The following is a 12360-nucleotide window of genomic DNA, read 5'->3' on the forward strand; positions in this document are numbered from 1 at the left end:
GTGTTTCCTCTCCAAATCACCAAGAAAGTGTACTTTGGGTAGGTGTGAAAATGCTGTGAAAGTCAGCCCCTAATGTGGACTATGCTCTAATTATAATCCCAGTGCTCAAGGGTGTGCATTAAGGTATACTACAAGAATCAAGAGCTGTAGGTGTATGCCGATGTCTGGCTGCTGCAGTTCTGCTAATGAAGCTACATTAAATTTGCTCTGAAGAGCTGGATGACGGCTGGCTAGATCCGTCTTCTGCACAACAGTGCACTCACCAGTTTATTTATAACAAAGCCCTGGGGCAGCCGTATCAGTGAGACTGTATCCAAACAGGCATGCAGCATCTTCTGCTCAATAGGCAATCTATTCAATCCTTCACACTGAAGTGAACACCAGGCTTGCACGAGCATAAACCATCCTGATGAATTCAGTGAGTTGGATCACTGCACTCAGTTCTCATGGCTGATTAGCTAGTTGTCCTTCATAGTTCATACACCCATGCCTACTTTATTTTCACAAAGAGGGGATGTAACATACTGTACAGGCCTTTTGGTGTCTTCTTGATCAGCTTGTTTTTTTTCCTTTTTCTTTTTCTGGTGCATTCATTGTTGAAATACATGGGAAAGAGAGGGAAAGGAATCCAGCAGTAACTAAAAGTGGGGAGGGCATGTCGCTTTTGTATTATTTCCTTCGGTAGTTGAGATGAAGGATATGTGCACAAACGCATCAAAGCAATTTTGCAGCTATTCTAAGGCTTGTACTCCGATATGCTTTGTGAGAAAATATTAGACAGTTTAGTCATGGAAGAACCTGGTGAGTCTGCCTCTCCAGACATCAAAAAGCCCCAGATCCTTGCTCCAATCTAACTCAGTGCACAAGAAAGAACTGAAGCTGAAATAACGTAGCCCACATCAGATAAGCCCAATAGCAGAAATCAGCTATTGAGTCAGAAGGGATGAGAGGGTCTAAATTCAAGCCTTGAACACTGCTTCCAGAAGCCAGTCAGTGCAATTGCAATTCATGGCTTAACATGGAATCCTGGGTGGTGGATGAGGATGGGGCATCATGTGCACTGTAGTGCTGTGCCCTGGCTTTGGGAAAATCCCACATCCCAAACCAAATGGGGCTGATTCAGCCTGGTCCATGATTGGCTTGGGGCAGGTTAAGGCAGCCCCGGATTGATCACCCAGAGTCAGGTCTACCTGGAATGATCTGGGGCTGTCCGAAGGGGGGCAGTTGAGTGACTACACATTTAAGCAAGGTTTAAGCCAGGGGTCAGCAAACTTTTTCAGCAGGGGGCTGGTCCACTGTCCCTCAGACATTGTGGGGGGCTGGACTATATTGGGGGGGTCATGCAAGAGCACCACGAGCCCCAGTGGCTGCTTACCTGTGTCTTGCAAGCGGCAGGGGCTGGCAGTGGCAGGACGATGAGAGGCGTGCGAAAGGGCTCTGGAGAGGGGCTGCTTAAAATGGCAGCTGCTCAAGCACTGCTGCTGCTGGCACCAACAAAGCCCAGCCGCCTACCTCCTCTAGGCAGGGCGGGAAGAAGCTGGGAGAAGGGAGGGAGGAGGCACCAGTGGCACCGCTGTGTGAGGGAGACATAGGCGCCGACTCCATGGGGCCTGAGGGGGCCCGAGCCCCCTCAAAAATTCGTTTGGGGGGCTCTGCCCCCCCAATAATCTCGGGCGCCCCTCCAGCAGAGCGCCACCGCCACCCCTCCCCCAGCCCAAAATGCACAGGGTCGGGCTGCATGCCTCCTGCCCTCCCTCCCGAGCAAAAGCTCCACCCAATTTCCTTCGGAGCTGATTAATAGGCGCAGCACGCTCTCCCCTATTCGCTCACGAGGAGGCGGCGCCACTTTATCTGCATATTCATGAGCTTATTTATTATTCATGAGCTTTCCCGGGCCCCCCCCCAATATTTTTTATAAGTCCGCGCCCCTGGAGGGAGAGGGAGGGAGAAGGAAAGAACGTGAGCACTGGCAATCCATGCGACAATTTCCGGACCATCTGCGGGCCGAATCCAGAAGGCAATTGGGCCTGATCCAGCCCATTAGACCTTAGTTTGCCTACCCATGGTTTAAGCCTTGTCTGTACGTGCATTTCCTTCTCCCATCTCCTCACTACCAATAACCTGTTTAAGTAGGATTTTTTAAAAAATATAAAGAATGAAGACTGTGCGAGGCCCCCAGTTTGGTTTAGGGCTCAGGTTATTCCAGGTTTATACCACTGGAATTGGTAACCCACCCAGCTATGAATGATGATAAAGACAGTGCATCCTTCACAACCTTTCACCTCTATCATTTATAAACTAGGAGAACCCTGAAAGAAGAACTCGTGCAGATAAAAAGCTTACCCCAAATATAGGCTAAGCTCTCAGGACATAATTAGTATGAGGAGAAATAGATCCAGAAGCCAGGAAAAAAACATGGTGGGGGTAAAGCTATTAATAAGAAGCAGCACCACATACAGAGCAAATATAGCAGCCCTCATCAGAAATCACTGGAGTGCAAAAATGTTCCACATTTGCATCTCCATATGACCAGCATTCACTTAGCAATCCTCCACATGCAAAAACTACTTGTTAAAACTATCACAGAGGGGAAGGGCAAACTTCAGAATAAAAGTATGAGGACAAAACAGCAGCCCCTTTCAAGGATGCCAGTGGATCCTTATCTGCCTGTACAAAACCCCGCTGTTACTGATGGCACAGAAGCAACACGCTCAAAGGTTTTCTCTCAAATACATCCCTACATCCCTGTGTCTTTCTGTCTTGATTGTGAGAAGATCAGTTCCTGTTTTTAAAGAATTTCTTTGAAAGGCAGGGCTGCCACAGCTGTCCATTTTATATGGCATAGGCTGCTCTGGAATGCGGAAATTATAAAACCCCATAACTTATGCCCCCCCCCTTTTTTAAAAAAAGCATATGTGTGAAATTCAAAGTGTGTGCTTCAGATTATTTCTAAGATCAAGTAGCATGTTAAAGCCAGAGGATGTGTTGATGAACCTTGATAGAATTGCATTTGTTGTTGTTGTTCACATTTCTGCCCAGCTGTTCCATAAATGTACAAAGAGGCTAACAAAAGCAGAAATCCTAAATGCTAAAACATCACCTTTCTAATTGGCGAAGTACACAACAGTAACCTTTTGTCTACAGACAAAAACTGGCAATAAGTGAAAATTACTATCCCACTTTTTGGTGATATTTTGGGACTTCATTAAAAGAGAACCAAAAATATTCACCCCTTCGAGGCAAGACAACTGAATGCAAAAAGCACCCTCTTCAGTCAACATTGGCTTAGCCTGCCCTCATTGCCTTAGCCAAGTCTCACTGGTTATGTAGCCTTATGGCATCATCATGTTGACCACATGATCCCCAGTTAGCTGTAGTCACCTGTGGAAAGAGAATGCTGGGGCAGATGATAATGGCAACAAAGCATCAGTGGAGAGAGAAATCAATTAATATGAAAAAGCACAGAAAGCCAAGAGATATAATCAAGTCCCTCCACCCCTCCTCCCCAGTCTGGAAGATTTCGGTCTCCTTTGAACACACCACTTTCTTCCTGAAGAACAAATGTGCACATTCAACTTAGCCCTGTTTGAGAATCAAATGGACATACAGCTTGATACCTGGGCTGTAGCTCAGTGGTGCCATATTGGCTTTCCATAAGGATGATCCCAGGGAATCCCTGCTTGAAACCATGGAAAGCCATTGCCGGTCAGTGTAGACTGGGGTTCAGGCACCAGCTAAGAACACCTTTGCCATCAACAAAAGATACACACTTGCAAATGTATAGAATGGCAAGACACAAAAAGCCCCACCACTGAGATTAACAGAATAAATTTGTGCACCTTGTAGTAAATAATATGTGTCTATAGATGCTTCTATGAAACATTTTTACTTGAGAGAGACAGACAGAGAGACTAGAGGAAGTTTAACACATCATTACAAGAGAAACTCTTCATTAAAATGCCATCAGTACTAATCATCATAATTTTTGATGAAAGAAATATATATTGTACTGTGTATTAGCTAGCAATTCCTAGCTCCTTCTATAATTCATAACATGACAAAGAAAATGACATTGAAGTTGTATTCATGTCTATTCACAAGTAAGATCCATTGCATTCAGTGGGGCTTACACCCAGGTAAAAGGGAAGAGGATTGCAACCTCAGATCCAGATGAGATATGCACTTAATTTGCAGCAAGCCATTACATAACCTGTTTCTGAGTAGACATGCATAGGATTGCACTGCGAGAGAGGAGCAAAAGACCGAAAGTGGGTATTATTTGCATTGGTTGATCTTTATCAATGCACAAGTCAAGATTGGGTGCTCAAGGTCTACATTCGGTATCATCCCAATTAATTTGCACTGAGCTATTTCCATGGATTCATTTAAAAAATATATACTAAATCTCTATGCATAGTTATGCCTTTCACAGCTGACTATCTGAATTTAGCCCCTTCATATAGTGTCATAAATTGTTTCCAAATGACAAAGTAATTCCTGTTAAACATTGCCTCTGCTTTTCAGTGACCTGTATGAGATCTTAAAACTATGCCAAAATATCCAAAGCCACAATAAAGGCAATTACTTCTGGACAATCTGTGTCCAGATGTTCTATTTGCTACTTGAGATATGTGTATGTTTCTCTTCTATAGCTTTGACAATGGATGAGTGGGTTGTTTTACCAGATTGTCTAGCTGCTTTTATGTGCAGCTAGAACATTACAATTATTCCCATTAGAGCTGGGAGGAGAGGGGGGGAACCAGCCAGCCAAAGAAACAAACAAACAAACAAACAGTGGCCACAGTCCACGAGCCATCAATTTGCTTAAGCATGCCTGACAGTGCATTGGATTGTGGCCAGCAGCAGAGATGCCTTTGAACAGTCCCAGATCCATAAGTTGCTCCTAGAACTGGTTTGTTTGTTTTGCTTTTCAGCTCTAGCCTGCCTTGTCTTTGTGGTTCAGGAACAACCATCTTTAAAAGAACTCATTATTCTTCATCATAACTCTTGTCAATTTTATTATTCCCATGATATAGATGAGACTAGCTGAGGTGTCAAGGATCCCTCTCAACAAGGCTATGCAGGTACTGGAAACCTCTTTTTGTAGAGAAGGAATTTTTTGAGAAATAGAGGGGCAGGTTTTGGAACAGCAGATGCTTAAGGAGCTACAGGATTCAGTGGAAGCCCTAGAGTAGCAACAAAATACTTAGATACACTGGTGGGACCCCCTCCTGGGCTAGACACAGTGATAACAGCAAGAGCCTTTATTGAACTAACAGAACTGGACAACAGGGGCAAAGCAACTGCTTATATACATTTCTGAAAGCCTGGGCCACTCCCACTCCCAATGTGATTGGCTGTCTAAAATTCCAAGCTGCGAATCATAACTCAGAGTTTAAGAGCCAATGTCAGAGGTCCAAATCTAAAATGTTCTGTGGTTGGATATCATGTATCAAATCAGAAAACAGGGGCTCAGAATCCTTAGTCCAGACTCAAGCTCCAACAAACACAAACCACTGAATACATAACAGATACAGTGGCCATTCTACTAGTGTGATGTAAGCATAAGGTTGCTCTGCTGTTTGCTAAAAAGCAAAGGTCAGTGCAAAATCCTAAAAAGAGCTGACATTTGCTATGGAAGAAATCAACAAAAATAACAAAATGTTGCTTGGAGAGGTGCCAACCTTTCTGGGCCAGTGGGCACATTTGGAATTTTAAGCACCCTGGATGCATTCTCCTCTGCTAAGAGTGGGTGGGAGGGTGGGCACCCCGTTCTGGCATTCAGTGAAATGTGGCCATTTTTAGGAGGGGCGTTCAGTGTCGGAGAGTCTGAGCTAGTGCAGACAGGAGCTGAGGAGGAAGAGCAGGCTGTCTCTCTTGCATTGTATTTTTTTTTTTTTAAGTTTTTATTGCGTTTCTTTTCCATTAGTTCACAACATCTGTTACAAAACAGTGAGCAAGAAACAATTTTTATAAATAGACAGATATAAAAAGATAAGAAGTAATAAGAAAGAAAAGAAAGAAGAAGAAAAAAATTAAATTTCATATTATCTTTCCAAAAGTTATTCTCCTGTGGACCTCCTCACGTCCTCCCAACATTGCATTCTTTAGACTCACATTGTCAGCAATTTGTTACCTTATTTCACCACTTACTGTACCTTTCAATTATTATGTAACCAATTTCAAGAAAGAATTGTAATTCCATTTTAGTACCTTTATAATAAACATAATATATTTGTCTCAAATTGTCTTATTTTCCTCTGTTATAACTTACTTTGTCATTTACCTAATTAAATTGCAGGAGCATAACATTTCCTAATCGTACACATTCTTAGCATTCAAACAACTTATAGTACTTTTGCAAATAGTCCTTGAATTTTTTCCAGTCCTCCTCAACTTTTTCTTCGCTCAGATCTCGGATTCTGCCAGTCATTTCTGCTAATTCCATATAGTCCATCATCTGTGTCTGCCAGTCCTCCAGCGTGGGTAAATCTTGTGTCTTCCAGTGCTTTGCGATAAGAATTCTTGCTGCTGTGGTTGTATACATAAACAAGGTTCTATCCTTTTTTAACACCTTCCGGTCCACCATGCCCAGAAGGAAGGCCTCCGGTTTCTTGGGGAAGGTATATTTAAATACCTTTTTCAGTTCATTATATATCATTTCCCAGAAGGCCTTCACTTTCGGGCAGGTCCACCAGAGGTGAAAGAATGTCCCTTCTGCCTCCTTACATTTCCAACATTTGTTGTCAGACAGGTGGTATATCTTAGCTAACTTGACTGGGGTCATGTACCACCGGTATACCATTTTCATAATGTTCTCTTTCAGGGCAGTACATGCCGTAAACTTCATACCGGTGTTCCATAACCTTTCCCAGTCCTCAGACATAATGTTATGTCCAACATCCTGTGCCCATTTTATCATAGCAGATTTAACTGTTCCATTTAAGCAGCAAGTTATACATTCTCGAAAGTACCTTGGTCTTTGGTTCTAACAATTCCGTTTCCAATTTCGATTTTTCCACCTGGAAACCAACTTTTTTATCCATTTTAAAAACCTCTTGAATTTGAGCATAATGTAGCCAGTCTCGCACCTTGCTTTTTAATTTATCCTGGCTCTGTAGCTTCCAATTATCTCCAGATCTCTCAATTAATTCCCAATATTTTGGCCAGTAGGCCTCCATATTGGGTCTTTTTTTTGGAGCCTTGGCTTCCATCGGTGATAGCCACCTCGGGGTCTTACCTTCTAGTAAATCCTTATACTTCAACCAGACGGCAAAAATTGTTTTCCTGACAATATGGTTTTTGAACAGTTTGTGAACTTTCGCCTTGTCATACCACAGATATGCATGCCAACCAAAGGCATTGTCAAACCCTTCCAGATCTAGGACATCAGTGTTCTCCAACAGGAACCAATCCTTCAGCCAACAGAAGGCTGCAGCTTCATAATACAACCTCAAGTCCGGCAGGGCAAACCCCCCTCTTTCTTTCGAGTCAGTTAGTATTTTAAATTTTATTCGGGGCTTTTTGCCCTGCCAGACAAACCTAGATATGTCCTTCTGCCATTTTCCAAAACATTCCACTCTGTCCACGATCTGTAGGGTTTGAAACAAGAATAACATTTTCGGCAAGACACACATCTTTATAGCTGCAATTCGACCTGACAAGGTAAGTTTCAGTCTTGACCAAATTTCCAAGTCCTTTTTAATTTCCAACCAACATTTTTCATAATTATCTTTAAATAGATTCAAGTTTTTGGTGGACAAGAATACCCCCAGGTATTTCACTTTTTTAACCACACTTAATTCTGTTTCTTTCTGGTACCCATCTGTTTCTGTAGATGTCAAATTTTTAACCAAAACCTTAGTTTTTTGCTTGTTTAACTTAAATCCCGCCACCCGACCAAACTCCGAGATAAGTTCAAGCACTCTTTTTGTACTAGATTCTGGCTCCTGTAATGTTAAAACTAGGTCATCTGCAAAAGCTTTCAGTTTGTATTGTTTTACTCCGACCTCTATACCTTGCACCAACCGATCCTCCCTAATCATGTTCAGCAACACCTCCAGGACAGAAATAAATAAAAGAGGAGATAGAGGGCACCCCTGTCGTGTCCCTTTTTCAATTTTGAGTTCCTCCGACACCACATTGTTCACTATCAGTTTAGCTTTTTGTTCTGAGTAAATTGCGTCTATTCCATTTTCAAACCCCCGCCCCACTCCCATCCCTTCCAAGTTTTTCTTCATGAACAGCCAAGAAATGTTGTCAAATGCTTTCTCCGCATCAATAAAGATTAGGGCCGCCCTTGTGTTCCTAATCCGCAAAAGCTCCAAAATGTCTATAATGTTCCTAGTGTTATCAGACATATGTCTACCAGGGAGAAAGCCTGCTTGGTCCTTATGAATTACTTCATTTAGTACTTTTTTAAATCTACTTGCCAAAATGTCTGCAAATATTTTGTAATCCACATTCAAGAGTGAGATGGGACGGTAGTTCTTAAGCTGGGTCTTTTCCAGTTCTGATTTAGGTATCAATGTGATGAATGCTTCTTTCCACGTTTCCAGTGCTCTCTTCCCCTCCATAATCTGGTTACATACCTCCATCAAAGGTTGTATCAAATAGTCCTTCAAAGTCTTATAATATTTGGAGGTAAGCCCATCCGGGCCTGGAGATTTGCCAAGTTGCATATTCTGGATGGCACCTTCAATTTCCTGTTGAGTTATTTTGCAATTCAAGATTGATCTTTTATCTTGACTTATTTTTGATAATCCATTTGTCTTTAAAAATTGGTCTATTTCAGGTTCTTTCTGGGGCCCTTGTGCATAAAGGTCTTTAAAGTATCTGTGGAAGCATTTCCTGATTTCTTCTGGTTTCTGGACTATTCTTCCTTGAATCTCTAGATTTGTAACCGTGTTTAACTTTTGTCTTTTTTTCAGCTGCCATGCTAGCAGCTTTCCACATTTATTTGCTGATTCAAACGATCTCTGTTTCATTTGTTTGATTTTCCATTCTATCTCTTGATTAATCAATTTCGAGTATTGTGCTTGATGGAATTTAATTTCTCTCAGCACCTCCTTTGACTTTGGTTTAGTTCTCAATTTTTTCTCTCCTTCACTTATTTTCTCTAAGATTTTCTCCTTTTTTCCATTCCAAAATTTTTTCTTAATTGTGTTCTGTTGTATCAGAAACCCCCTCATGACTGCTTTACTTGCATCCCAGATCGTTCTTTTTTCCACCGTAGTGTTCAAATTTATTTCAAAATAGTCCTTTAGCGTTTTTTGGGCCTTCTTCACGATCTCTTGATCTCTTAGCAAGGTGTCATTCATTCTCCATCTAAAGGATCCGGTTGGGATAAGTCTCAATTCCATTTTCAAAGCGTTATGGTCGGAGCAGGTTTTTGGGCAGATTTCTACCTTTCTTGTTTTAGGTGCCAGCCCTCTAGATATCCAAATTTGGTCGATTCGTGTCCATGACAGGTGGGCCTCAGAAAAGAAGGTTCCTTCTTTGCCTAAGGGGTTCTTTGTCCTCCATATGTCAATCAAGTCCATATTGTCTGTCAATTCAAAAAAAGTTTTGGGAAGTCTGCCGTCTGTTGTTAAATTTTGGTTTTGGGATTTGTCCATATTTGTTGACACCACCCCATTCATGTTGCCCATAAGGATGATGTTAGAATAATCCATATAGTCCAGCATAGTCTCATGCAGCTTCTTGTAGAATTCTGATTTTCCGTCATTTGGTGCGTAAATTCCTAATATCAAAATTTTCTCACCTTGTGTTTGGATTTCAATTGCCAATATTCTTCCTTGGTCATCCTTAAATAAGAATTTTGGTGACAGGTTCTCCTTTGCATATATCACCACACCTCTTTTCTTAACTTTATCCGATGAGATAAATTCTTGGCCTAGTCTTTTATTAATTAGCACTTTCCTGTGGAGCCTAGTCACGTGTGTTTCTTGTAAACATATTATGTCCAATTGTTCTTTCTTCAAGATATGAAAAATCCTTCTTCTTTTTTCCGGGGAATTCCCGCCATTTATGTTCCAACTAAGCAGCTGCAGAGACATCCTGTTCTAAAGTTGGTCCTAAAGTGGGGTGTCTTCCTTTTCCTCGGATCCCGAGGGCGTAGGTGTTAGCCCACCTCCAGGTGGTGCTGGTGTAGGTAAGGGTGGTAGCCAAGCTGCTCCTTTCTGCAGATCTTCCCCGTGGTCGTGCAGGAACTTTTGGTTGTCTTCAGTTGTTCTAATTTTAATCTTCTTTTCTTTGTAAGTAAAAGATAGTCCTTGTGGAAACTCCCACCTGTAGGGTATTGCGTTGTATCTCAGCAGTTTAGCTAACTCTGAGTAGGTAGCTCTGAGTTCCAGTAGCTGTCTCGGGATATCTCTGTAAATCTCCATCCTTTTATCTTGTATTTCTATTGCTTTTTTGAAGTGAAGGCCTAGGATCTTGTCTCTCTCTTCCTTTGATCTTAAAATTATTAAACAGTCTCTGGATCTATCCTTCCTTACCAATCTTCCCAGTCTAAATGCCGAAACAATTTTAAAGTCTGTATCTTCCTTTATACCCCAGAACTTGGAGAATTCTTGTGTCAGATATCCGATCAAGTCTCCTTTCTCAAGTTCTGGGATGCCTCTCAATTTAAGGTTGTTCTCGCGATTTTTCAATTCCACCATTGACAGGTAGGCTTGTTGTTCACCCACCTGTTTGTGCAGAGGCTTGACTTCTCCCTTTATCTCCTCGACCTCCTTCTGTAGAACTCCCACTTTCTGGATAGCCTCCCCAGCTAATTCACGATTTTCAGCTGTTGCTCCTTGCAGGTTCTCTATTGCTTGTGTATGCTGGGAAACTTGTTCAGTCAATTTCTGGATCGAGGATGTCGCTTTGTCTATTTTCAGAGACTGGTCGTCCACCTTTTGATTTAACTTTGACAATTGTTCCAATATTTGTTTCAAAACTGCATCTGATCCACCTGTTGCCATATCTTCCTCAGTGGGCTTCTCGGTCTTTTCAACTTCTGCCTTTTGTGTCACCAGCACAGTTGGAACCGACGATCGGCGTCCTTGGGTCAGAGTTGTTTGTAAAAGTTGTGCTGGTTTTTTTTCTTTTTCTTTTTCCTTGGCCTCTTTAGTTTCCTTGGCTTTAGATGCTCTTGTTCTCCCTGCACCGCTCATTACACATCTGTCAATGTTCAAGGTCAGATTGTCAATTGTCCCATGGGAAAGACAGATCCAATTATAAACAGTCAGTGGAGAGGAAGTCAAAACAAAAGTCAGTTCCCAGGTTTTTATAATCCCACAGCCCTCTAGGGGGAGTGCCACCAAACTTCAAGAACAAAGAAGAAAGTTTTCCGCCATTAAAATTTCAATTGACGCAGTTCAGAAAATACAACAGTTCCTGCATAGACCAAAAGTTCACCAGAGCACTTTTTATCGTTAAACAAAGTTTCATAGAAGGTGTCTGCAACAATGTCACATCCAGTCTGTTACTGCTCAAAAGTATCAGTTCAGTTCCATAAGTTTCAGCAACTGTATCCGCAGTTTAACAATCTCTCCTCCCTGGCAGCCCGATAATCTGGCTCTTTAAAATTGCAACCCAAAAAGTAGGAGGAAAGTCCCAACTTAATACTTAAAGTCCCTTTTATTCAGTAGCAGTTCCTCTCTTCAGTTTAAAAGAAAAGCAACTCCGTAAGTGCACGAAAGTTTAGACTTCCCAAAGTCCCTTTTAAAGTGCTTCCCGCTTCTCAAGTCCTTGCTTTGATCTTGCCAGCAATGCCGGGGGGCGGACTTCCCTTTTCTCGTCTCCCGGTTTCAGCCAAATTTAACAGATTCTTTATCAATCTTAATACCCCTTACTCACGGGTATGTTGCTTGCAGCTTGGTGTTGATTTTAGGAAGAAAGGTCAGCGCTCATCTGCAACAGCCGCGCGGCTTCACTTCCGCGGAAAGAGCGATGAACTCACAGCACCGCTCCCCCTCCTTCACTCCGGATCTCCTTACGGGGTCCCTTCTGTGATTTTGGGGTAGCTTCTGGTGCCCGCCGAGTCCCACGGCCACGGGCTCACTCTACCCGTGGTTTTTCTTAGTGGGTCGCCGCTATGCCGCAGCGTGCGACCCTTTTCCGCGGAGCCCCTCTTCAAAGAACGAAGAGGACCGCCATTACAGTTTCGCGCCGCCTCCGGAAGTGTCTCTCTTGCATTGTAGAACTTTTGTGGGGATATTTATGGGTACCATCGGAAGTACTGGTGGGTGCACTGGTGCCCACCAGTGCCACACTGGTGACCATACACTTATCTAAGATGCTAATATAGCAATAGATTCTTGCCTAAACCTGATCAACACAAGAAATCCTCACCTGACAGCAGTGAAACGC

The sequence above is a fragment of the Podarcis liolepis genome, assembly GCF_965112155.1.
Source record: "Podarcis liolepis genome assembly, chromosome: 4".
NCBI lineage: Eukaryota > Metazoa > Chordata > Lepidosauria > Squamata > Lacertidae > Podarcis > Podarcis liolepis.